The 27,770-nt window shown below is 45.8% G+C and overlaps 1 protein-coding gene across 3 annotated transcripts in view; it reads right to left on the reverse strand.

The window, feature by feature from the left end:
* The window catches only part of TMEM163 (transmembrane protein 163), a 252,859-nt gene that overhangs the window by 183,866 nt on the left and 41,223 nt on the right, over window positions 1-27,770 (reverse strand). The window lies entirely within an intron of this gene.

Below are 27,770 nucleotides of genomic sequence, written 5' to 3' on the forward strand. Positions count from 1 at the left end.
CTACACTTTAAACAGCTGAGCCAGGTAGTGAGCTGGGTGCCCACTGCTATTGCTGGAGACTTCCAAAACTGCCCAGTGGCTTAGTGTTTGTGTGCATGAGAGAGAGAGAGAAAGAAATAGTATGTTCCTGATAGCTCAGAAATGAAAGGTGACCCTGGGAAAAACTACTGGCACATATCAAGGCATCATTTTCACAACGTAGTTATTCACGGGATAACTTCCTTGATTTAACTGGCAAATGAAATCTGCAGCCATCTTCATGTTCCAGAACCATGGCTTCACCCGACAGCACAGCATCATCCCTAAGCGTTCTTCACTAAGTGTTCTCTACATCTTGCCAGCTCTAGATGAAGCTCGTGCAACGAGATCTGAAGACTTCACTTTGCAGCTCCTTAATTTTTCAGGTGAGACACAGCAACATTTGTTAAGTTTCAAGTTATGATGACTTCAGGGAGCCATTCACAATACATAACCCATGTAAATTCTATAGAATCAAGTCTAATTTAACTTCTTTTCATTCAGACATTAAGCAAATGTGTACACAGCTCACAAACTTCCACAGTCTTGAGAAAACGTTTTGCCAATCCAAGATTAGGAGCTTGAAGGCTCCGCATATTTCCTGGAGAATTATGTAATTTTAAAAAGGGTGTTTGTTGGGCTTTCCTGGTGGCGCAGTGGTTGAGAATCTGCCTGCCAATGCAGGGGACACGGGTTCGAGCCCTGGTCTGGGAAGATCCCACATGCCACGGAGCAACTAGGCCCGTGAGCCACAACTACTGAGCCTGCGTGTCTGGAGCCTGTGCTCCACAACGAGAGGCCGCAACAGTAAGAGGCCTGCACACCGCGATGAAGAATAGCCTCCGCTCGCCGCAACTAGAGAAAGCCCTCGCACAGAAACGAAGACCCAACACACCCCAAAATAAATTAATTAATTAATTTTTAAAAAGGGTGTTTGTTTGTTTGTTTTTAATGGAGTCAGAATTGGAAATGAGTAACAAAATTTTAGTCTTTCAAGGAAATATTCGTGGGTTTACTACTTTCTTTTTTCCAGTGTTTTAAGATTTTTAATTTGAATGTGAAATGAAATACAATTATTCATTCAACAAATTGGAAAATATTAAAACAATTGACATTATCTAGAGTGGGGAAAGAAATAAGAAAGTTTTCTACACTGCTGATGTGACAGTAAATTAGCACAACCTTTTAGGAAAGGCATTCCCTGTTAAAATTTTTTAAAAAGGGGGCATAAAGCTATGACAGAAGTTTCACCTTGAGGAATCTATACTACAGGAACAAAGGGACTAGTAGCTAAGGATATGCTTCAGTAGCAAAAGATATGTTGTATATCACAGCACTGGAAGGCAATCGCAACAAAACCAATCTGAATTGGAGACCATCTGAACGTCTGTTAACAGGGAAATGATGGACTGAATTACGGTATTTCCAATTCTATGGCTCATTCATTCACTTATATATATTTTTCGAGGCAGTCATTGTTTTACTGTATGCCAGGCATTGCTCTAGATACTGGGGGTAAGGAAGTGAATAACACAGATTTGACCCCTTTTTCATGAAGCTTACATTCTAGTGTGTGTGTGTATGTATCTGTGTGTGTGTGTGTGTGTGTGTGTGTGTGTGTGTGTAGCAAGGGAGAGACAAAAATGATAAATTATAATAATAATTACAACAGCCACAGTAAAACAAGTCAGTTCACCTTTAGAATAATCGCCCGTTTCTAGAGTTTTTCATTGAAAAAATTACATCCAGATTTTTATTCTGCTTTGAAATCTCTGTGTCCTGCTTAGTTGCTCCTGGTGTGTCCTCTCATTGTAGCTTGGAAATTTTTTGTTTGTTTGCGGTACGCCGGCCTCTCACTGTTGTGGCCTCTTCCGTTGCGGAGCACAGGTTCCGGACACGTAGGCTCAGCGGCCATGGCTCACGGGCCCAGTCGCTCCACGGCATGTGGGATCTTCCCGGACCGGGGCACGAACCCGTGTCCCCTGCATCGGCAGGCGGACTCTCAACCACTGCGCCACCAGGGAAGCCCTAGCTTGGAAATTTTTAATAGCACTTACCCTACTTTATTTTTATGGTTTTTAAGTGAAACTTCAGACTTCATGTGGATTTCCCTAGTGTTTCCACCAATGTTCTTTTTTCTTTTCCAGGATCCCATGCAGGATGACACATGGCTTCTATTTTTATTTTTCCTAGATTTATTGAGATAAGAGTTGACATATAACAATTGTATAAGTTTAAGGTGTATGATGTAATGATGTGATACAGGTATATAGTATGAAGTGATTGCCACAATTAGGTTAGTTAACACCTCTGTCAGCTCACATGATTACCATTTCGCTGCTGTTGTTATGGCAAGAATACTAGCCTCTATGCTTATAGCGTCTGGTATGCAACACAGTATTGTCAACCACAGTAGCTTAGGTCTTATTCCTCTTATAGCTGCATTGTTGTAGTGGGCTTACCACTTTCATTCAGTCCCTTTCTGCCCTGGGAACCAATGTGCAAACATACGGTATAGTTTCTCCTTCTTTATTGAATGTCAGTAAAGATGGAGAAACTAGAGCCAGTTCAAATATCTATCTAAGATAGATATTTGAACTGGCTAGAGTTCATACATAAAAATGCAAAGAAAGGTATAATAAAAGGACCAAAAGGATATATGCCAAACTCATAAACGTGGCTATCTTCAGATACATTGAAGGCAAGGCCAGAAAGGGGATACTGACGAAAAACAACCGTATGTGTAATGTTCTGTTCATAAGATAATTTCTCATATAATTTCAATCCCTGTATGCATACAGAGAAAAGACTAGCTGTAAACATAATTAAAATGTTAATAGTGACTCATTCTGGGATTTGAGAGGTGAATAATTATTATATTCCTCCTTCATATTTATCTCCTAGGAAAGAAGAAATGAAGGGAGAGAGGGCATAATTTATTTGTTTTAATCCCTTGGCACCACGGACCTGAAATCCACCAGAACTCCCAAGACTTATCACGTCCTGGGCTTCACAAGAATGAGGAAGAACAAGGGGCTTTCCAAGACCTCTCATTACACTTTATACCTAATAATGAAGTTACGGCTTCTCGGTGCCACGCTTGGCAGACTTGGGGGCCTGGTGGTGACAGTATCCTCCCAGCCACCACTGACAGATAGCACGGCTTGAAGCAGGAACCCACCGCAGGCCAATCAGACCGTCTGGCCGCGAAACCCTGAATTGGGTCTGTGGGACTCTTCCATCTCTTTGTGTGACCAACCCTTTCTCGTAGGCAGCCGTACTTCACCCTGTGGCCTAGGGAGTGAAGAAAGCTCAGCTGCAGCGACAGAATTAAACAGACGCAGAGAGAGGCACACAGGTAGGAAATGATGGCTGGGGTCCCAGCAGGTTTCTAGGGCGTGGTGACAGTCCCAGCTCTGAGCTCCAGGCCCCCTTCCTGTACGAATAAGCCTTAGGAATAAGCCCTGATTTTGGTTGAAGATAGCTCAGGCTGGTTTCTGTTCCTTAGAAATTTGTTAGTCCTGATACTTCAAAGCCTGCAGGGTGGCCCCTGAGCTTCTTGGTCTGGCTAGTGAAGCAGACGTGCGGGACAGAATTCAGCAGAGGCCCCAGAGGTTCATCAGATTCAAAATTCCTCATTAACTTCTTGCTACTTCCTAAAAAGTGAAAGATAATAAGCCCTGGGGGAGGCCCTGGCTTGGCTGTGTGGACAAGTGCTGCACCATGTTCTGGGATAGATCTGGAAAGTGACAGCTTAGCAGCTGTGGTCAAGCGCTCTAAATAAGTGCCTCGCACGGTGCTTTCTGCCTGAGCCTCCCCGCTATGGTGTCAGTCTGGAGCATCATCAACAGGACTGCGCTGATATTCTTTACATCGGGCAGGGACGCTGGATGCTCCGCGCACACACCCTCCGGCATCTTCCTGCACCTTCCTCCCACCCTGCAAGGTAGGAATCGCCTCCATCCCACAGGTGAGAGGGGGAGATGAGGTGATGGTAGGCAACATGCCCAGGCTGCCCAGCTAGAAGGTGGCAAAACCAGGACACTCAACATCAAGAGACCTGCCCTTTCCACCACACTGGCTCCTTCTCAGATGCTCCAGAGTCCCTGAGGCCATTCTGACAGGTAAACACCCGACCTGGCCAACTTGCTGACTCTCAGAAACCCTAAAGGCATGGTCTGAAGGGCCCAAACAATGTCATCTTCCCCATTTGGGGGCTGTGACTCTCCTCTTTTCCCATCTGTATCATGGCATTTTTATCTATACCATGTGCCCCTCTCCTGCTTCATAAGTTCCTGGTCTGGAATTCTCAGACCAGCTTCCCTAGTAAGCAGCAAAGCCAGGCTTTCATCATGGCTAGTGCATATTGGTTCTTGTTACCAGTTACATCCTTGTGGAAATCAATAAGGAACAACACAAGATGCTCGTAGCTCTGACTACCCTTTCCCCAGCCCCTGACTCAGCACAGTTTCCAATTACAGGCTGAGCTGTGTGAGCTCAATGTCAACTTCAGCATCCAACAAAATCTTCTGGAGGACTTGTTAAAACATAGACCATTGGGCCCACCCCTAGAGTTTCTGATTCTATAGGTCTGGGGTGGGTCAAAGAATTTCCATTTCTAACAAGTTTCCAGTGTGATAGGCTGAAGAGTACACTCCCCCACACTCCCAAATATATGCAGGTCCTAATCCCTGGAACCTGTAAATGTTACCTTATATGGCAATAGGGACTTTGCAGATGTGATTCAGTTAAGGATTTTGAGATGGGAAAATTATTCTGGATTGTCTGTTGCGTCAAAAATGTAGTGTCGGGCTTCCCTGGTGGCGCAGTGGTTGAGAGTCCGCCTGCCGATGCAGGGGACACGGGTTCGTGCCCCGGTCCGGGAAGATCCCACATGCCGCGGAGCGGCTGGTCCCGTGAGCCATGGCCGCTGAGCCTGCGCGTCCGGAGCCTGTGCTCTGCAACGGGAGAGGCCGCAGCAGTGAGAGGCCTGCGTACCGCAAAAAAAAAAAAAAAAGAAGGCTTCCGTTGATCAGAGTAGGGCATATCCATTCAGCTACTTTAAAAGGAGTTTCAAGTCACAAAAATAATAACGGTAGTAGATGTTTGAGGAATACTTTGTATCAGCCGAGCAGAACTTAACCCACATCATCTCGTTTAATGCTCTCACTAGTGCCTTGATACTGGACAGAAGCTGGTGGTCCTGTCACCAAGTTACACATGCAGAAACCAAGGCATGGAGAGGTTAAGGGACTGGCTGGACCACAGGGCCAGTGAGTGGTGAAGCCAGGTATTGAACCGGGCTCTGTAACCACTGTGCTGTGCTCTCTCCCTCTCTAAGCGTTAAAGAGAAGGGAGGGGGTGGGTGCAACTTGTAGTGCTTACACTGTTCGGAATCATATCTTCCAGGGGACCGACCATTCCTCAAACTGGCATTAGGTGTGGCCAGGGATAGGTAGAGTGCAGAGTTCTCAAAGTGTGGATCCCGACCAGCGATATCAGCGTCACTGCTGTATTAGTTGCCCATGTCTGTTGTTACAAACTACCAAAATTTAGTGGCTTAAAAAAACAAATGTATTCTCTTAGAGCCTGGAGGCCAGGAGTCTGATCTGAGTCTTGTGATGCTAAAATTAAGATCCTGTGGAGAATCCGTTCTTGCCTCTTCCAGCTTGTGCTGGCTGCCAACATTCCTTGGCTTGTGGCCACATCACTCCAATTTTTGCTCCTTGCCTTCTCCTCTTCTGTCATTGACTCTTCCCAAGCTTGCCTCTCATAAAGACCCTTGACACTACATTGTTTTTTTTTTTTTTGCGGTACGCGGGCCCCTCACTGTTGTGGCCTCTCCCGTTGCGGAGCACAGGCTCCGGATGTGCAGGCCCAGCGGCCATGGCTCACGGGCCTAGCCGCTCTGCGGCATGTGGGATCTTCCCGGACCGGGGCACGAACCCATGTCCCCTGCATCGGCAGGCGGACTCTCAACTACTGCGCCACCAGGGAAGCCCCACATAAAGATTTTATGTGGATTAAAGGAGATAACCCACATAACGAATGATGTCCAGCATATAGTAAGTGTCCAGTAAATGTAAGCTGTTACCAGAACTTATGTAATCTAACTGTTCCCTTTCAGAGATGTCACCCTTGGAGGCTATCAAATCTTCCATCCTCAGAACATCACTGAAGCCCTTCCATGATGCTGTCCCTTTCTGACTCAGAGGATAAGCCTTGCTAGGGAACTCCATTCAGCATGCATGATGGCCCCTTGTTTATCCCAGGAGGAGTAGGACCTAGTGCTTGAACATCCTTATTCGCCCATTAGGCTCAGAGGGTCTAATGATACCCTAAATCAAACCCACACCCAACAAAGTGCTCCTTCTGAGAATAATCAAAAATAATATTGTGGCAGAGGCTGCTGGTCATCCTCTGATATTTATTCCCTCCTCCTTCTTCTTCTGTGGCAGTAGAAGCCCAGTTTGTAGCTGGGCACATGGTATCCAGAAGAAGACTTTATTTCCAGTGTTCCTTGAAGCTAGGAATGGTGGCGTGAGGAAGTTCTGGCCAATGAGACCTGAATGTGGCCTGCATCGTGTGGTGTTTCCCCTGCAGAGAAAGGATAAACCTTCTCCTCTCCCATCTCCTTTCCCACTGATTGGCACATGGACATGAAACATAGAACGTGGAAACCTCTTCTCATGTGGATGCGATCAACATGCTAGAGAAAGCAGAGCAAAAAGAAACAGCTTCTCTGATACCACAGAGCCACCATAGCAGCCCTGGAATACTTATGCCTCAGCAGTGTGTTTAAGCCACAACTACTTGGACTATCTCTTACAGCAACCGAACCTACAGACCAACTAATTCGGACATGTAACAACTTCTAAAGGTATCTGCAAAAGAAAAGTTTAAGATACCTTTTTAGCAAGGAAAACATTCTGTGAAATTTCCCGAAGTGACTCCTTAGAAGGGAACAGTCAGCCAGTTGGAGTATTAGAGTGTTATTTGTTTAATGAGTCACACACTGGATAGTTAATCATTACATCTCCTGAGATAGGGGAGAAAAACCAATCCAACAGTCTAAATCCGACAATAACACCCAAACGCATTCAGTGACATTTACAATGCTCTCTTCCAACAAATTTTTGGAACTACACAGCTGGAACAATATGGACCATTCTAATGCGCAAAGCTCTGGACCAGCTGCTGGGAGATCTGGGCTGTGGATCCAGCCCTGCCCCAGGCAGCAAGACCCACTGGATCTCACTTCCTACATCTGTAAAACACTGAAGCTGAGAGATTCAGTGGGGCCAGAGACCAAAACTCTTACAATCAAAGAAAGAAATGGCCCAACAGTAGCCACTGGAAGGAGAAACAAAACTAGTAAGGACACAAAATGAAAACCCTGAACCCCAAAAAATAGTCCATCAAATCTATAAGCCACTGCCCTGTTACCATTCAAACCCAGTCAGTACACAACCCTCTTCCGGAACAAGGCGAGAATTCCCACGTGTGTGCTCACTACTGGCCGCATCTTCCTCTCACTGAGGTAACTGGCGGTGGGGGGGATATGGGGTGTGGTCTACAAAGTCTCTTGATCATTGGCATTAACATTTTCCCAGACACTCAGACCCCAAATTCAAGCCCCCAAACCCAGATAGCAGGTCCTCATTTTTTTTTTTTTTTTTTGGTCGTTTCTACCATTTCTGGTTCCCCTTTCACTAGGTTTAAAGAATACACAGGTTGTTCCAAAAAAAGAGGACGGGGGAAGCCTTCTGGTGCCCTTTCTCCTCTTCATACCCTAACATGGACTTACGTATGGTAAACGCATAGTTCATTTACTTTAAACAAATGACTGATCTCCTAAGAACCCAACCACAAAATAATTTACAAAGGTGGTTGGAGGGCTTCCCTGGTGGCGCAGTGGTTGAGAGTCCGCCTGCCGATGCATGGACACGGTTCGTGCCCTGGTCCGGGAAGATCCCACATGCCGCGGAGCGGCTAGTCCCGTAAGCCATGGCCACTGAGCCTGTGCGTCCGGAGCCTGTGCTCCGCAAAGGGAGAGGCCACAACAGTGAGAGGCCCGCGTACGGCAAAAAAAAAAAAAAAAAAAAAAAAAAAAAGGTGGTTGGATGTTTACATCATTTTCCTTTAGAAGCAAAATGAGCCCGTGTTTGTTTCACACTTGGGAAACCAAACTCCACCACATGTGGCCACTTGTCCACTTCAGTTACTAAATGAAGTCATTCCCTACGGGAACTCTTATGCCAAGGGATGCACAAGTTCAGGCCTCCAGCATGTGCTCCATGAAAGAGACCACTACCAAGGAGCGAATCAAACAAGAGGCCATGGCGCCCAGGGCCACTTCCCAACCACAGCAGCGTCCTGCGCGAGCAGAGCCTCCAGCTACCCGCCCTCACTTCGGAAGAACAGGATGGGAAGCGAATGAAAAGTCTTTTGATCACTTCCAGGATATGCTGACTCTATAAGGACCGAAGTCCCTCCCCAAAGCTAACGCTAACCCCTTCTGATGCCCAATCATGTGTTCCTGAGCTGCTTCTTCCCCTTGCAAACTCCCTCCTACCTTGGTCAATGGCCTACGGAGTCTTTTGAGGTCTAGTCCTATCCTCCAATCACATGGAAAAGGAAAAACAAGAGTCAAGAGCCCTGACCACCTCCACGTCCCTTTCTTTTTGCTTTCACTTCTCATCACTTCCAGATGGAAGAAAGAAACCAGACCTCTAATGAAGACTCTCTAACGCTCCAATTCCAAAGCTCATCAGCTCTGACAAGTCAGCTTCCAAAGAAATTCCCTGTCCCGGGGTGCGGCAGATTGGGTTTCCAAAGATGATTACACCAGTAACTTTCCCATCCCATGTGTGCATCTCACAACTTAACACTGACACTCACCACCGAGAGGTGGGTCTACATTCCCTTCTCCTGAACCTGGGCAGAATTTTGTAACTTCTTCAACTGAGAGAATGTAGCACAGCTTCCGAAGCTACATCATACAAGGCAAACCGGCTTCCACCTCTTTCTCTCTTGGGACACATACCTTCAGAGCCCTGAGCCAACATAGAAGAATTCCGGGGACCCTGATGCCACCATCCTGGAGAGAGAACGTGGACAGACTACATGGGGATAGAGAGAGCTGTCCTAGGAGCCCCATCTGTGCCAGCCCCCAGATGTTCAAGGGTCCCCTCACCAGGCCCCAGATGTGTGGGTAAACAAGCCTTTGACATGACCCAAACCATTCTCTGATGGCAACGCCGCCAGGGACCCTGGTCCCGAATCACGCAGCTGAGCGGCTCCCAAATTCCTGACCCACAGAAACCATGAGATAATGATTATTGTTGTTTCTGAGCCATGACCTTTCTATGCAGCGTAGTGACTGGAACCCAGGGTCTTTAGTAGCCCTGTCTCCCAAGACAGCAATTTGTCACCTCTGGGGTAGGTTTAGAACATCTTGTCAGTGTTCAATTTCACAATTCAACCTCTGGTAGGCTACGTGGCACTTTTTAAAAATCAGTTTAAATTTTTACTTCAAGATGTTGAGAATTTCACAATACCTCTTTCAGGGTTCCTTGAGAGACCTCGAGGCATCTCGAACAGGGGTTAGGCAATCCCCACAGCTAGAAGGGAAGGGCCCTCCGGTGTTCCCCAAGGGCAGACCCAGAGCAGGGCCCCCCGCAGAGCTGGGCAAAATGTGGGCCTCCCCACTTCCTCTCAAGCATTCTCGCCCTTAACCATCCTTCCTCCACGACGACAGGTACACAGAGCAGGCCCCTGACAACCAGGAATCAGGCTCACTTGCTACTAAAAAAACCACCAGAAAAAGGGACTGGTGACACTCACTGAATTGCCTAGAGTTGCTAGACTCCAGTAGCTTTGGGCAGCGGCAGCAAATGATGCGTAAGGGGAAGAAAGGCTTATTGATGAGCCCAGGCACAAGCTGGGAAGGAGGGGGAGGGGCATGTCCTGGGAGCGGGAAGCTTCCCTTTCGGAAAACCAAAGACCTTTTAACTGAGTTCAGCTAGAATGTGAGACCATCTGTAACAAGAAACCTTTCCACAAAGAGCCAATTACTTGACATGAATGTCCTCGATTTTAAAGGACTTTGAAACCAACACCGTGTTAGGTGCCTGCATAAACGAAACCTGTCTGGGATACTCTGGCTCGTTCCTTTTCTTTCAAGCACTGATCCCTTCCTTCTCATGGATGGTGCATCTTCATCCAGGAACTCAGTCCCTGTCTAATGAATATCATCAACCCTCACCGCAGGAAAACGCACAACACCTAAAATTTCACATACAAGGTTAGGTGGGACAAGGAACCCCCTGGTGTCCTGCCATTAACCTAGGATAAGGAGCCCTGATCCATGAGGTCAAGTCCCATGTCATAAGCTCACACCAGCACTTGCTGGTCTGCCTCTGATGAACCTTCATTTCCAACGGTCTCTCACCTTGTACTCCAATGACCCACAGACCCTCCAAAAGCCCACATTCTGAGTCCCCTTCTCCTTTCAATGTTATAACCCCCTGAAAAAGCAAAAAACTGTGCCATTACTTTCTGTATCCCTAGGACCTAGTACTCCGACTAGGAAATGGGTTAAACAAAATAAGCAAAGTTTACTCTAAGCTAGCAGTTTGTCTTAAATCATATGGTAGACAGAATAATGCCCCCCGAAAGATGTCCACGTCCTGACCCCCAGAACCTGTTAAGATGTTACCTTAATGGCGAAAGGGATTGTGCAGATGTGATTAAATTAAGGATCTTGAGAGGCGGAGGTTAACCTGGATAATCCGGAGTCTTTATCAGGGAAACTGGGAGAATGTGACAACGGAAGCAGAAGTTGAAGCAATGTGATTGCTGGATGAATAAAGACCCCATACCAAGAAATGAGGAAACTTCTAGAAACTGAAAAAGGCAAGAAAACAGCTCTAGGGAGACCCAGAGCCACCAGAAGGAGTACAGCCTTGCCCACAAACGGATTTTAGCCCACTGAGGTTGACTTCAGACTTCTGACCTCAAGAAATGTAAGATAATAACTTTGTGTGGTTTTTAAGCCACTAGGTTTGTAGTTGTTTGTTTGTTACAGCAGCAATAGGAAACTAGCACAAATTACTATACACGACTATATTGTTGTATATTCTCATTACATCACTGTTTAGAATTCTAAAACTGTGTTCCTAAGCATCTATCAATAGGGGACTGGTTAATGAAGCACCTCACATCCATTAGGAAGGAAAAGGTTGTTATTGCTCTTTTGATCATTTATATGTACATACAAACATACACTTTTGTCCAGGGCATATATTCTTCCATATTCGGGATACACTTTTCTGTACATAAATCAGATCGTACTATACACACTACTCTCTAACCTTCCTTTTTCACTTTATGTATTACATCACAGGTATCATCCCAATTAATACAGAAGTATCTCTCCCTTATCTGAGGGACATCTCTGATGACAGGATTAAGCATCAGCTTTTACTTTCTATGTACTAATCATATTTTATCAAATCTATTCTCAAAAAGAAATATGTGAATAAATTTCCATTTGAGGGAAACACTCATTCTCAAAGTTTCATGTCAAAATTTCATTTTGATCATCACACAAAGGAAAGAGTCAGACCAAATATTTTAATATAATTTAATGAAACACATTATTCCACTACTTTTCTTAATAATAAAAAAATAATGAACCAATGAAAGAAATCTGAACCATGCAGGTATGAAGAGAATTACATCTGGGTTTCAACTTTAGCCACTTGTACCACCTGAGGTTTTCGCAAACCCTCTATTATTTCCACAATTTCCAGTGAGGCTGGCTGTCTAATTACTAATCTCCCTGAGAGATGTTGACAAACTAACACAGGGGAACAGCAGTAAGATACGCAGCACTGATTTCTCAGGGGACCGATATGCACAGTTCATAATTGGGAGGATATGAATAATTCAGATATTTCCTGTCTGGAAAAAATGACTTTTAGATACCTAAGCCCAAATCAGACTGAATTAATTAGAGAAGATGAATAAGCAGGAAGGTAGATTCTGTTCCTCAGCTTCACAAGTCACAGTTGGAAATTTTATCTGGAGTCACAATAGGGCAGCCTCCACGGGAGAGAACAGCACTCATTAACTAATCTGGTCTTGGGATCTGGGAATCAAATTGTCTTCTTTTTCAAAAGCAAAAAGGCCAGACAAAAGCAATCACTGATTATTAGCAGACATTCTACAGAGCACAGCTCCCCAGAAAGAGAAGACCCCTCAGGTCTTTAGCCCCCAAATGCTAAAGACACATGTCAATCAGATGCTTTCAGGCAGAAGGAATGTGAGAGCGCAGCAGAGACCCAGGGCATCAGATCTCCTGACTGCCCCACCCTCATCCCACCAATACAGTTCTCTGAAACCAGCTCGTAATTCAATTGCCAGGAGGAAAGCTGACTTGTCTGTGATACAAGGTACAATGGAGTAGGGATGGTGAGTGTTGTGACGGCTCCCTGGAAAGAAAAAGAGCCCTGACTTGCAGCATTTGCCAATTTCCACGGTGCAAATACACCCACCATTGCCGATTTCAAGCTACCAACTTGCTGTCACCAACTTACAAAAATCCTGAAAACTTAACAATTGGCTCTCACAAGCCAGTGGACTCCATTGAGTAGCTCTCCACTCGTTCTCAAAAAAAAAAAAAGAAAAGAAAATTAAAAGTAAACGCTCATATCCAGATGCCTAAATCTCCACTCATTCTTACGGGTAAAGAATTGGTTTTTTGGGTTCTCTCTTTAAGGGACATGTCTTTGCAACGTGTTTTATTAACTGCATTGTTTAGTACTGCTGTGCACATGTATACATTCATATTTTTTTCAAAGCGTTATTGAGACACAATTTACACACCATATAATTCACTGATTTAAAGTGTACAACTCAATCATTGTTAGTTGCACAACTAATGGAGTTGCACAACCATTACCACATTTAATGTTAGAACACTGTCATCACACCGAAAAGAAACTCCTTATCCTCTAGAAGCCACCTCTCACTTTCCCCAGACAACCCCAGCCTTAGGCAACCATTAGTCTACTTTCCGGCTTCTGTACCTTTGCCTATTCTGGGTACCTCACATATATGAAAATCATGTAATTTTGTGTGTGTGTGTGTGTGTGTGTGTGTGTATGTATATATTTTTTTTTTTTTTTTTTTTTCCCGTCACACGGGCCTCTCACTGTTGTGGCCTCTCCCGTTGCGGAGCACAGGCCACGGACGCGCAGGCTCAGCGGCCATGGCTCACGGGCCCAGCCGCTCCGTGGCACGTGGGATCTTCCCAGACCGGGGCACGAACCCGTGTCCCCTGCATCGGCAGGCGGACCCTCAACCACTGCGCCACCAGGGAAGCCCCTGTATATATATTTTTAAACATAAAAACATTTGAGATGAACAGACCATAATGAACTAGCGCTGCATGAGGTAGTGCTACATGGAAAAATTAACCACCCTCACTGTTCTCTTGTAGAACCAACTGATAAGACACCATAAATAGGGCAGGAAGAACTAGAGGAGAGTCTGACACATCCATGTTTTCTGTCAGCAATCTTCCTTCTACAGACACAGCCACCAAGGAGAAAGATGTAAAATACCATGAACATGTCCGCATCCCATTAGTGTAACTTGTGACTCTCCAGCATCAAAGCTGGCGACCCTGCCCTTCTGTCTTCCTCCCTCCCATCGTAGCCTTGACCATGTAGAGGAACGATGCCTTTGAAGATGTGCCAGGATCCTCGCACGGCAGGACGGAGGCTGCAGCAGAAGCGTGAGGCTTGCTGGACTCCTGTGACGGGGCTATTTTTAAAAGCGTCTCCCAAGTTTCAGCAACTGATCTTGTCGTGCCCTTCCCTCAGCGAAAACCCACTCCTTGTAAGAGAAGTGCTACAGACAAAAAGCTTACTGCAAAATCCATGGAGGAAAAGGCACACGGAAGACAGAAAATAAAGGTGCCAGTAGCCTTTTAAAACAAAGGAAACACCAGCTTTCAGCACCCTTTTTTTTTTTGGACCATACCATGGTTTAAACTCTTATAAGCAAAAGAAAAACCTCACCTCTGAGCAGGGGTGGCATAGGAGGGAAATAGTTTCAATCTCCAAAATGTCTGTTTATAATAAAGTCACCCCAAACCGCAGAATACAAAACTATATTTATAATATGACCACAGCTATATGATTTTTTTTTATAATTTACTTAGCAAGCTGTCCATACACAGACTTGCCTGTTTTAAATTTCACTTCCATCAATTATTTATTTATTTATTTATTTATTTATTTTGGGCTGTGTTGGGTCTTCATTTCTGTGCGAGGGCTTTCTCTAGTTGTGGCAAGTGGGGGCCATTCTAATTCTTAAAATAGATTAAGAAAGTTGCAGGGGTGAACAAAGAATATTAAAATGGCTGTCCCTGGGATATGGGAGAACAGAAGACTATTTTCCAATTTTTTCTTCCAGATGGTGTGTTACCTTTATAATATTACTTGGTAACAAATACCTAAGTAATCTTTATCTTTTTAACTTAAACATACCCACGTGTCACCCATTCATAATGAAACGGACAGCAATTCTTCCCACGTTGCTGGACACGTCGGCGAGAACGAGTAAGGTCATTATTCTCCTGGTACGGTTTAACAGGCAGGAGAAACTCTGGCCGTGAAAAGCTTCCCTGCCTTCCAGAAAACTCGCCTGCTGCCCCAACAGGACCTGCAGCGCCCTCTTTGTCAGAGTTGCTTTGTCTTTCTGGTCTCAGGAAAGTGAAGTGATTCTGCCGTCTCAGTTCCAAAAGGCACATCTTCTAGAACTGCACTGGGCCGTTGAAATTCATCTTTAACACATCTGCCCTTTCCCCGGTCCACTAGCAAACAACCAGGAGTAAGGAGAGCTGGACAGAGACTCGGGAGCTCTGAGGTTTCACGTCCATGGGCTACACCAGGGCACGGAGAAATCCCGCTGTTCTAGAAGCTTAGCGGGTGTCAGTTGAGGCTCGCGGCCAAAACGGTACAAAGGTGTGCCCTGCCTCATTCCCAGGCCCTCGAGGTCAGCATAGGAATGTGTTATTCTCTTTGGCTCCCTTTTCAGGCTTCATGGGTTCCGAATGGTTCCAGAAAAGAAAAGGAGGAAGAGGTTTTTTTCTTTTGGGAAGTAACATGGCATTGTGGGGACTGCTCACGTTTACAACTAGATCTTTCTCACTAGAATGACCTCCTGCAGGAAAATCCAGAATCTTCTCTCTCTTTCTCAGCTTTTCCCTTCATGTCACCCAGTGGTGGGGGGTGGGGGTGGGCATCGAGGTCACAGCAGCGGTTCTGGAACCTTCAGAACTGGGTTCACACCCAGCCTCTGCTACTCACAAGCCACATTACCCTGGGAAGCTCCTTCCCATCCCACAACCGTAAAACCAGAACCACGGCAGGTACGGCAGGAGCGCCCGAAGCATTCCCAGCCCTGGCACATTCACTGGGGCAATGCAACGGTCGCTGTTTGGGATATGATATTATTTTTCCAGGTGATCAATAAATGCCTGCTGAATACATTAATCTTTCAAGTTACTGGCTTTTAATTGCTTTAAAATGAATTTTTATTAAGCTATTTGTTCCCCTCTAACTACAAGTAGATAAGCCACGCTTTAACGAGGTCACTGTATTTGAGAACAACTGTTACTTCAACAGCTGACATGTCAGTCTCTCACCAAGTGAAAAAGAAAAACAAAGGACTTCTACACAGAGGTGACAATCATCATATCTAACAACTAACAGAGCTCTGGCCCCCATCAGCCATAAAGGACAGCGTCTGTTCCCGGGCTAGGGTTGGTCCTTGAGGCCCACGCCAGACATCAGCCTTTTCAGCTGCTGTTAGTGGGTATGTCCACAGGATCTCAGTAGGAGGTAGGGGTGGAGGCAAGGGTTGAGGCGGGAGATCGGGCCCATCTCTGACTAGCAAGTGGTGTTTTAACAACCAGCAGACCGTCCTGGTAGGGACCACTGACCCCCCAGCCCTTTGGTTAATGCACATGCGTATATGACTCTACATGCATGTCTCACTTGTTTGTACCATATGTTGCAGATGTGTATAAGACTATACGTGTAGCCTCATTTGTTTGGTCCACCAACTTAGGACAAATTCATTCATTTTCGATCCTACATCATAACATTCGAAGAGGTCTTCTCCACTTCGGGCAAGAGGACACTTCAAGTAGGTGACACGAGTGCCATCACCCCAATCCGCCCCATACACTTCACTCATTTTCATACCTGCCAGGCCCCTGTGAAAATTGACATTTAGAAAGAACAATTTCACCCAAGTGATTCGGTGAATAAGTGCTCCGGGTTGGAAGGAAGAGTGCGTGAGGAGCTGCAAAATGACTCCAGAACTTACCAGGGCTTTCTAGGGCTTTTTTTTTTTTTTCGGTACGCGGTCCTCTCACTGCCATGGCCCCTTCCGCTGCGAAGCACAGGCTCCGGACGCACAGGCTCAGCGGCCATGGCTCACGGGCCCAGCCGCTCCGCGGCATGTGGGATCTTCCCGGACCGGGGCACGAACCCGCGTCCCCTGCATCGGCAGGTGGACCCTCAACAACTGCGCCACCAGGGAAGCCCTCTAAGGCATTTTGATTCGTACGCCTGTCTTGGAAAGGGCCAACCGTGAGGATCACTATCCCTATTGTACAGATGGGCAAAGAGGCTCAGAGAGACGCAATAACTTACACAAGGTTACAGAGCTAGTGAGGGGTGCCCCGTCTAGAAGTGACCTTCCTAACCCCAGACGCTGGTCCCCAGCCCCTACCGCCACCCCACAACTGAGTGATGCCACGAGGAGGGACTCACCCACGTGGTCCTCACCCATCTGCTCAGCGTCCCGCTCCCCTAACGACTGCACCCTATGCCTGCTGGACCCTAACTTACTCCTTAAACACCAATTCCTCCTAAAATACAAAGGAACCCACGAAGCCACAAAATAGGCACAGAAATATCCCAGGTTCTGTGACTCTGTGCCACGTGGCACAATGGCTGGCGAAGGAGGTTGCCGGTTTAGAAGGCTCTTAACCACGTAGACGGTTGCATGGGAAAATAAGTTTTTCTATGTGAGGTTCTGGAGCAGAAAAAAAAAAAACATGGTAATGAGGCCTTAAAAGAATTTTTAATCATTTTCTAAATGATTCATTACTGTTTTCATGGAATTTTCATTTAAATGGATGTTTATCCTCAAGGGAGAGAGAAAAGGATTAAATTAAAAGACTAAATCAAAGAGCAGATTTAACGCACAAAGAAGAAACTTATAAAAACTAGCCTTTAAAGTCGCTGGTCACATTTTTTTTCATTTACTTATTTATTTTTATTTTCGGCTGCGTTGGGTCTTCGCTGCTGCAAGCGGGCTTTCACTAGTTGTGGCGAGCGGGGGCTACTCTTCGTTGCAGTGGGCGGGCTTCTCATTGCGGTGGCTTCTCTTTTTGCACTTGCGGAGCACGGGCTATAGGCGCGCGAGCTTCAGTAGTTGTGGCACATGGGCTCAGTAGTTGTGGCTCACAGGCTCTAGGGCACAGGCTCAGTAGTTGTGGCGCACGGGCTTAGTTGCTCCACAGCATGTGGGATCCTCCCGGACCAGGGCTCGAACCCGGGTCCCCTGCACTGGCAGGTGGTTTCTTAACCACTGCACCACCAGGGATGTCCCTGACTCTGTCTCATTGCGGTGGCTTCTCTTGTTGTACAGCATGGGCTCTAGGCGCGCCAGCTTCAGTGGTTGCAGCACTTGGGCTCAGTAGTTGTGGCTCGTGGGCTCTAGAGCGCAGGCTCAGTAGTTGTGGCGCACAGGCTTAGTTGCTCCGCAGCATGTTGGATCTTCCCGGACCAGGGCTCAAACCCATGTTCCCTGCATTGGCAGGCGGATTCTTAACCACTGCACCACCAGGGAAGCCCAGTCACTGGTCACATTTAACCATACCTCCACCTCCCACAAATTTTTCACTTTTTCGTTAACTAAATCACCAAAACTTGTACTTCTCCACTGGTATTGTATTCCCAAAGGCTTGTTAAGGACTGAATTACAGCGCGAGCTTCCCATCAGTCCTTCTGACAGCAATCTGTATGCTGGAGAGTTAGCTACCCGCTGCCCATTGTCCATTTCACAAACGGAGGGATGGCCTCCCGTCCCTGCTCAGAGAATCAGAAGTTTCAGGCAGGCAGGGCTTATCATCAAGGCACGTAGAGAAAGGATGACCATCGCCCTGGAGCTGGAGGTCCCGGTTTGGAACCCAGCTCCGTCACATGTGGGTGGTAGGACCTTGAGCGCACTATTAACCTCTCCACGCTTCTGTTTCTACAGAGTTGTTGCGAGGATTTTCTACATAGAGTTGTTGCGAGGATCAGACAACAACATGAGAGGGGCTTAGAAGACAGCCTGGCATACAGTAAGTGCTCGATTAAGATTAGCTTTATAGTGATTACTGCTACAACCGCTGTGAACTATTTAATAAAAAAAGAGAACTGAATAAAAATCAGTTAAACAGGGTGCTTTGGATAATGCGAGATGGAGACTGAATTGTAAAGGTTTAAACTTTAAAACCACTTAGATCAACTGCCTGAGATCCTCGGGTGGTTTAAGGGCACCTGGACAGCTACCCTAAGTTCCTAAGTCATCCTCTTCTGTCCATCCAGCACATCGTACATGCACACTGAAGCCCCTCCTCTCTCGCCCAAGTGTCCACCACAGCCAGCGAGAAGGGCGCCCTCCTCCACCCGCACCCAGGCCACGCGGCCGTCTCTGGCGTGCACATCGGCTCGTGCCACCCTCTTAGCTGACCTCCTTCGGTGACCCTGCTCAGTACTAGATGGAGCCTCAGCTCCCTGCCAGGAAAGCCAGCCCTGCATCCCCTGCCCTGCATCCCCGGCCCCCCACCTTCCTCAGCTTAGCTTCTTGTAGCTCCTACCACAAAGCCCATCCCTGTGCTCTTGCCAAAGCGATCTAACCTCCCGCAATTCCCCGAAGGCACTAGGGTTTTGAGGAACTCTGCCTCCCCGCTCCACACACACACACACACACACACACACACACACACACACACACACACACACTCCTAACCAAGGAGGACCAGAAGAGCCCATCTGGAAACCCCACTATCCAGCCTCCATGACTGGACCCAGGCATCATGCTTTCCCTAAGCAGAGCATCCCCACGGCACACAGTGTACCCTCACTTTACGAGTCCTCCTGCCTGCCTTCCACGGGATGAACCTGGTGTGCAGCACAGAGACCTCAATCAGGGGGTCTGTGGAATGGACAGATGGACAGGTCACCAACAAGCACCTTTTTCCTCTAGGAACAAAACAGCCTCATGTCCATATGTGGCCAGTACAGTTTTCATATGCCCCAAAGCACCCTCATGGTAGGCATATTTTCATAAATATAAATTGGGAACCCAGATATAAAGGGAACTTTTAAAACTAATAATTAAAAAGCTAGCAGTTGCGGTGGGCGGACACATGTTACATATGAAAAACGACCTTACTGGATCAAATACTTATTTAAGAGATGTCTGAGAAAACGAATACAGAAGACTCTGGATGTGATTAATCCAAAGGATGCCCCTTGGCCATGCAATCCTTTTCAACCAGGATTCCTCATCTGAACCACAGACCCCAGAAAATGGTGGGCGTGAATTTTCTCATTCATGGTGCATGGCTACTACTATGCTAGACGCATGAGACAGGCACGAATTCACTGCATATGAATTCATCGCATATGAATTCACTGCACTCTTCTTCAGGCAGGAAGGCTCAATCCTCTTGCAGAGCCTACGCCGAGAAAGGCTGAAGGAGGGTGACTTTCTTGTTAGTTTGTATTTGTTTTCCTCTGTCACTTCACAGAGCTGAAAACTTCTCTTCCTCTTTGTGAAGGCCCAGATCACACTCAGATCATTTTGGCGGGTAAAGCCATGTCGCAGTCAGCATCACCCACAGTAAATCACGGGGAATGGTGTCCATCCCTTTAGGAGAGGCATATGGGAATAAAATCAGTGGGCAAGCGGGCCCAAGTCCTCAGAACCACAGACTGTTGGAGCTGGAGGAGCCTCGAGAGAGTTCTTCACTCTCAGATCTTACAAAAGAGTACGGAAGCCAGGGCTCCAGGAACGGCAATGACTTCCGGAGTCCCAAAGCTGGGAGCCCAAGCCTCCTGACTCCCCATTCCATACTCTTTCCACTACACTCAACTCTGATTCCAAACCAAGCTCATCTGTTAAGCTCTAAACAATGAGAACATCTTTTCTGATAGAGTAAACATCAGGGGGAATTACAAAGTCTCAATCACTTGACACTAGAACCTAAATGTCTGCTTATAAAGGTTCTGCAACTCAACTGATCAAGTGTGTAATAAGTCCTGCTCATTTCCAGACACGCTGAATGGCAGGCGCAGGTCTTACTAACTCAGTCCTGTGTCCCCAGCACAGCCGCTGGCTTCTACCGTTTGGGAGACACGGGGGCAGGGGGTGGGCGATACAGTTTATCAGACTATGCTATGGAAACAAATATGGCCAGCAACAGGTGAAAGGACACGAGGGCACTAAAGTGACTTGATCAGCAATTCTCTAAACTTGACGTATCAACACTAAGATCCTCACCACTGGGAACCCAGGAGGAACCCTTTTTGTACACCATGCCCTTGGTTTCAAGTGGTCTCTGAAGAGTACGGTTTAACTCATGGTAAATTTAAAGCAGTAAAAGGGGCAATTTATTAGCAACGTCTGATGAAATCATTGCCACGTATGTGCGCTCTAACATCCTAAGCGGTGGCCAATACTCACCACAACCCTGAGGTAAGTACTATTGTTTTGCTGTACAGGTGGGGAAAGCAAGACATAGAAGAAAAGTTCAACACGTAGTCCCAGGTCACAGAAAGAACAAGCTGCTCTTGGTCTTTGCCTTGTTATACACACACCCTATCCATTTATTCTCCTAACAAACGTTGAACTGAGCATCTTCCATTTACTAGTAACTGAAAGGATCTGTCAATTACAAGCCTCACCTTCTAGGGGCTCCTCTAGTGAGGGTTAGAGACACACCCAACTACAGGACAAAATGAAATGAGCACCAAGTAAAACCATACGCAGCAGCGCTGTAGAAGCATGAGTGGGTGGAAGTATGGTCATTAATTCTGATCATGAACATGAGCGAAGGCTCAGGCAGGGCCTTGAAGCAGTGGAAAATTCTCTCATGGCTAGGGGCAATGGGGAGCCCTTCTGAGGGAAGCCCTCGGGGCCAAGCCACCGGCTGGTGAAGCTGGACTCCAAAGGTACCAAACAGAGGGCACGAGAACAAAATGGTGCCCTACAACTCCAGCGTTCTGGAGACACAGAGGGACAACGTAAGAGCAGAATGAATTAGCTCCCAAGATCAAGGTCCACATAAAACATGTACACTCCAGTACACATGAAACTAACACAACATCGTCAATCAACTATACTTCAACTAAAAAAACAAAAACAAAAACATGGCACTCCAACAATGTCCAGTCTCTCCAATCTAGCTCTCAATCTTTGCGTCCTTACCTCACTGATGTCATAACTAAAATAAAACAGGAGCTGCTTCTTCAGACCTTCCCTTGAGTTCTGAGTTGACAAAATAATTGGCTGAATGTGTGCCCACTCAAAAGTCAAACACAGTGTTATGTTTAAAGATCCCGGCTGAGTCGGTTCCTGAAGCCACTCATCACGTGTTAGAGAAGTCTGACCCTCAAAAATAACTGTTTCCAAAATTCCCATCTAATTGCCCTAGACTTCCACTATAAACTCACCACTGAGGGCTCTCTTCCTCTACACAAATCATCGAAACATCCTGAATAACATATAAATTTCTAGTCCAGGAAGACCTCTGGGTAGTGTCAACTGAAAAAAAAAATGCACAACCTAAAAGTTGAGTTATGTTTTATTCGGTGGACAAAACTGAGGACTTAAGTCCAGGACATGGCATCTCAGATAACGGAGGGACTGCTCTGAAGATGCAAGGGGGGAGCCAGGATATACAGGAGTTTTTTAACAAAGACCACATAGTCAGAACATCAGAAGATTACTGTTAATTAAAGAAAACCAGACATCTCAAGTTAAGGAAGTTAGCACCTTCCTATGTATGGGAAGATGCAAGAGTCTGGGGTCACTGAAATCACTCCTTTGACGTGCACCTCATCTCTTGGGGAACAGTATCCTGTGCTTCTCATCCTGAGTCTCCTCAGGGTGCACCACTGGTGATGGCTACAGCGACTGACCGCTAGATGATGGGCATCCTGTCTCCATACAGAGTTCCCTCAGGGCTCACCCTCAGGGCAGCTGTAATGTGACGGCTTGATGGCTGTAACATCCTTTGTTCACTGATACGGCAGGCAACATTTTTTTCTTTCACAGTAGGTAGAAAACAACAAATCAACAACCTAATCAGTAACTAGAACTTTTTATCAGGAGCAATTTTGGGGGAACAATTTTGCTCTTTGCTAAAATTAGCAATTCAGAATGTTAGGAATATCGAATTATAGAAATGAATTATTTATGAGTAATGAAGTATAATTTGGCATCATGTTACACTATATGAGTTATAAAATCAGGAGTTTTCCAGAAAAGTCCCTGTAAGGTCCAGCAGTAGCTTAATTGGATCTGGAGCCCACCCCACCTCCCAACCACAGGCCCCACTTTCAACCTCTGTCCATCAGCATTTCATGCAATCACTATAAAGCTATTGTAAAAGGAACATGGCAGAATGAAATACAGCCAAAACAAGGAAAGGACTCTGATTTGATTTGTCTACAAATCAATCACAAAATCATTAAACCCACTATCTGAAACTACCACCTTATACATTCTTGAACATGATCATCTCCTCCATTACCTATTCAGGGAGAGCAGATAGGTTTTGCAATCATTTGGACTTTTTCACTACAAGAGATGGAAAATCCAAACCACACTGGCCTAAGCAAAAAGGAGAGGTACTGACTAATGTTACAAAAAGAAAATCTAGAGCAAAACTAACGTTAGGTATGGCTTGAGCCAAGGACCCTACCACCCTGTATACCCATCTGTCCTGTTCAGAAAAATGGCTGCCACGGGTCCTGGTATCGTGCCCACAATCAAGCCAGGAGGAAAGGAATACCATCTGGGTCCTTCTTGGCCTTTTTATCAGGAAAGTAAAAACTCTCCCTAAACCCAGCACCAGCCTGATAAACCTCTGCTCATATATCACTTGCCACAAGTTTTACATAGACACCCCAGACTGCAGAATCTGGGGAAGAGAAAGCATAACGTACTCAGCCTCTAAAGCAGGTGGAGGAACGGAGCAAAGGTTGTGAATGGGGCTTTGGAAGCCTGCCACCAGGCTCAGCGAAAGCACCTGTACAGCCCCAAAAGCAACTGGTACACATTAGAAAAGGACAATGGCTGCTCCAAGACGTAGGTCTCCAGTTAAAAGGAAGAACTGGTAGATTATCTGACAGTCTATCTCTGAGCTGTTTTTCACATATTATAGAGTTGTTAGAAAGCAAGGAAAGGGACTTCCCTGGTGGCACACTGGTTGGGAACCCGCCTGCCAATGCAAGGGACATGGGTTCGAGCCCTGGTCCAGGAAGATCCCACATGCCGCAGAGCAACTAAGGCCGTGTGCCACAGCTACTGAGCCTGAGCTCTAGACCCCGCGAGCCACAACTACTGAGCCGGTGTGCCACAACTACTGAAGCCTGAGTCCCTACAGTCTGTGCTCAGCAACAAGAGAAGCCAAGACAATGAGAAGCCCATGCACTGCAACGAAAAGTAGCCCCCACTCGCCGCAACTAGAGAAAGCCCACGCACAGCAACAAACACCCAACGCAGTCAAAAATAAATAAATGAATAATAAATAAATTTATTAAATAAAAAGAAAAAGAACACAAGGGAAGGACTTCCCTGGTGGCACAGTGGTTGAGAATCCGCCTGCCACTGCAGGGGACACAGGTTCGAGCCGTGGTCCGGGAAGATCCCACATGCCGCAGAGCAACTAAGCCCATGTGCCACAACTACTGAGCCTGTGCTCTAGACCCCGCACGCCACAACTACTGAAGCCTGTGCGCCTAGAGCCTGTGTTCGCAACAAGAGAAGCCGCCGCAATGAGAAGCCCACACACCACAATGAAGAGTAGCCCCTGCTCGCCGCAACTAAAGCCCGCGCACAGCAACAAAGACCCAACGCAGCCAAAAATAAATAAATAAAACCAGAAAAATAAAATAAAAATAAATCCCTCCCTTTTTTTTTAAAAAAAAAAAAAATAAAGGGAAGACTTGACCAGAGATTAAAGAAAACTCATCAACCAAATATTTTTCAAAGGCAATTAGTGACTTTAGGAGCAACAGAAGTTGTAGAGAAAAGGAGATATAATCCTAGCATGCTACTCAGCTCATCAGTGTACAATTTTTATGTAGTCAAAATTATCAATATACTTAATACATATTTAACCAAAATTTTTAATTCTGGGAAAACAGGGCAGATGAAAGTGAAAAGTTGTGAAGGGTCAGAGATTTAACCTGACTTACAAACTAACAAGTTAGCCTGCCATGGTTGCTGGCAGAAGGCATGAGACTTTGGGTCAGAGAAAAAGGACAGTTTATTACTCACAGCAATAGCCGTAGCCAGGGTGTCATTTTTGCTTTGATTCTCAAAGCCTCCATTCCCCTGGCCACTCACAGAGGCCCTGGTGATACCTGCACACACCACGGGCTGTGTTGCAGGAGAGGAACCCCAAGCTTCGAGAAGCTAAACCTTTCCTCATGGGCAGTAGGTAGGCCTGCTCTTCACTCTGGAAGAAAACACCCTCTCTCCTTCCCAGGCTGTAAGCAAAGCTGCCCTCTGCTCTGGAGGAGATACTATCTCTAGCTTGCAAGGCTACTCACTATACAAATACCTGTGAAAAGAGAATCTAAAACGAGGGGAGTTGGTACATCTGCTTGCAACACAAGCAGAAACACAAGAGACCCAGGAAGAACTATCTCCCAACAGGGAAGAAAGTTAAAACATCCGCCGACTAAAACAAGTTAATAAAAATACCAAAAAGTGATGACTTTCGGAAACACAGGTTTACGGTAAAGCACAGAAGAATCATTGGGAACTGGGTGCCCCTGGGATAAGATGCAGCTATGTGAGGAGGAAGGAGGGGAGAGGACCAAAGGGAACAGTTTTTTGTTATTGACTTCAACACTATTTGACTTAAATCATGAGCATGTATCATTTCGAGAAATAAAACTCATCTTAAAATATGTAAAAATTTAGCAACAAAACACAACCACTGGGAATTCCCTGGCGGTCCAGAGGTTAGGATTCCGTGCTTTCACTGCTGAGGGCCTGGATTCAATCCCTGGTCAGGTAACTAAGATCCTGCAAGCCGCGTGGAACGACCAAATAAATAAGTAAAATAAGACGGGGAAAAAAACCACAACCACTGTGTATTCATTCTTTGGATACAGTTTCAACTGCAGACCAGAGACCTCTCTAAATGTCATGCAGCGTGACAAAGTGCGTACAGGAGAGGTGGCAATACTCGATCTTAAATGATGTTCAACTGTGAAATCCGTGATCCAGCTGACAGGGAAAGCTATTCCAAGTGGACGGTCAAATTCATTATAAATTACACATGCCATGATCAACATTTATATACCCCGTGTTATTTTACCAATGGATCCTTGGTAAGAAGCAGAACTAGTTTATCAACCAAATAATGACTACCAAACTCTGAGCCAAGTTCCATGGGATGGTACAGAGAAGTATGGAAACAGTTCCCAAACTCAAGGAGCTTAATCCTTGGTTGCCAACACCACAAACCAACTCTGACTAGCAAGCAGAGAAGGGATTTGCCCTGGAAGGGTTGTCATCTCCAACGGGAGGGAATCTTAAAGGGCAGTGCCACCAGACTCACAACCCCATGCAGGGACTTCTCATTGGTTTAGCTTGGGTTACGTGCCTCAGCCTTGGGAAAGCAAGTTTCTTCCAGAGCCCTTCTTGTCCCATCAAGACACAAATGCTGAGTCTCCAAACACAAGAGAGGGATTGAGTGGCCGGAAAATAACACGAAAGGAATGTCACCACAGTAGATACACGGAGCACACCACGAAAAACAGCAATCAACCAATGACAAAAGGAGAAATTTTTAAATCTCTGGTCCCTATCAATTTCCTCTTTATATAAATTCCTACATACTCCCAGTCTATGTGAATGTATTAGTCCTCAAAATATGCTTAAATAGGTAAAAATAATTATAGCATTTATCACTTGGAGTTTGAGGAGGAAATAATTTTAGTTCTCCCATCACCCAAATCCCTCAGCTATAACTGTTTCTCCACTAGTAGCAGTCATACACAGTCTCTCCTCTTGTTTCCAGGGAAGCAATCAATGTTTGGCAACAATGGAAAAACCGACTTTCAGTTTTCATCTAAGTATTAACCCTATTCAGATACCTCCTAATACTGAACAATGAAGAGTCTATCTCCCAGGGCACAGACACACACACACTCCTGAGACCGATACTGTCCATGATGGGAGCCACGAGCCACGTGTAACTACTGAGTACATGAGAGGTGGCTCGTCCAAATAGAAATGCACTGTAAGTACAAAACACACATTGGATTTCAAAGATTCAGTGTGGGGCTTACCTGGTGGCGCAGTGGTTAAGAATCCACCTGCCACCAGGAAGAAAAAGAAAATATGAACAGACCAATCACAAGTAATGAAATTGAAACTGTGATTAAAAATCTTCCAACAGGGTTACCCTGGTGGTGCAGTGGTTGGGAGTCCGCCTGCCAATGCAGGGGACACAGGTTCGTGCCCCGGTCTGGGAAGATCCCACATGCAGTAGAGTGGCTGGGCCCGTGAGCCATGGCCGCTGAGCCTACGCGTCTGGAACCTGTGCTCCGCAACAGGAGAGGCCACAACGGTGAGAGGCCTGCGTACCGGAAAAAAAAAAAAAAAAGAAAATCTTCCAACAAACAAAAGTCCAGGACCAGATGCCTTCACAGGTGAATTCTATCAAACATTTAGAGAAGAGCTAACACCCATCCTTCTCAAACTCTTCCAAAAAATTGCAAAGAAAGACTCCCAAACTCATTCTATGAGGCCACCATCACCCTGATACCAAAGCCAGACAAAGATACTACAGAAAAAGAAAATCACAGACAAATATCACTGATGAATACAGATGCAAAAATCTTCAACAAAATACTAGCAAACAGAATACAACAACACATTAAAAGGATCATACACCATGATCAAGTGGGATTTATCCCTGGGATGCAAGGATTCTTCAATATACACAAATCAATCAATGTGATACACCATATTAACAAATTGAAGAGTAAAAACCATATGATCATCTTAATAGATGCAGAAAAAGCTTCTGACGAAATTCAACACCCATTTACGATAAAAACTCTCCAGAAAGTGGGCATAGAGGGAACCTACCTCAACATAATAAAGGCCATATACAACAAACCCACAGCAAACATCATTCTCAATGGTGAAAAACTGAAAGCATTCCCTCTAAAATCAGGAACAAGACAAGGATGTCCACTCTCACCACTATTATTCAACATACTTTTGGAAGTCCTAGCCATGGCAAAAAGAGAAGAAAAAGAAATAAAAGGAATACAAATTAGAAATGAAGAAGTAAAACTGTCACTGTTTGCAGATGACATGATACTATACAGAGAATCCTAAAGATGCCACCAGAAAAC

The sequence above is a fragment of the Orcinus orca genome, chromosome 7 (assembly GCF_937001465.1).
Source record: "Orcinus orca chromosome 7, mOrcOrc1.1, whole genome shotgun sequence".
Classification (NCBI taxonomy): Eukaryota; Metazoa; Chordata; class Mammalia; order Artiodactyla; family Delphinidae; genus Orcinus; species Orcinus orca.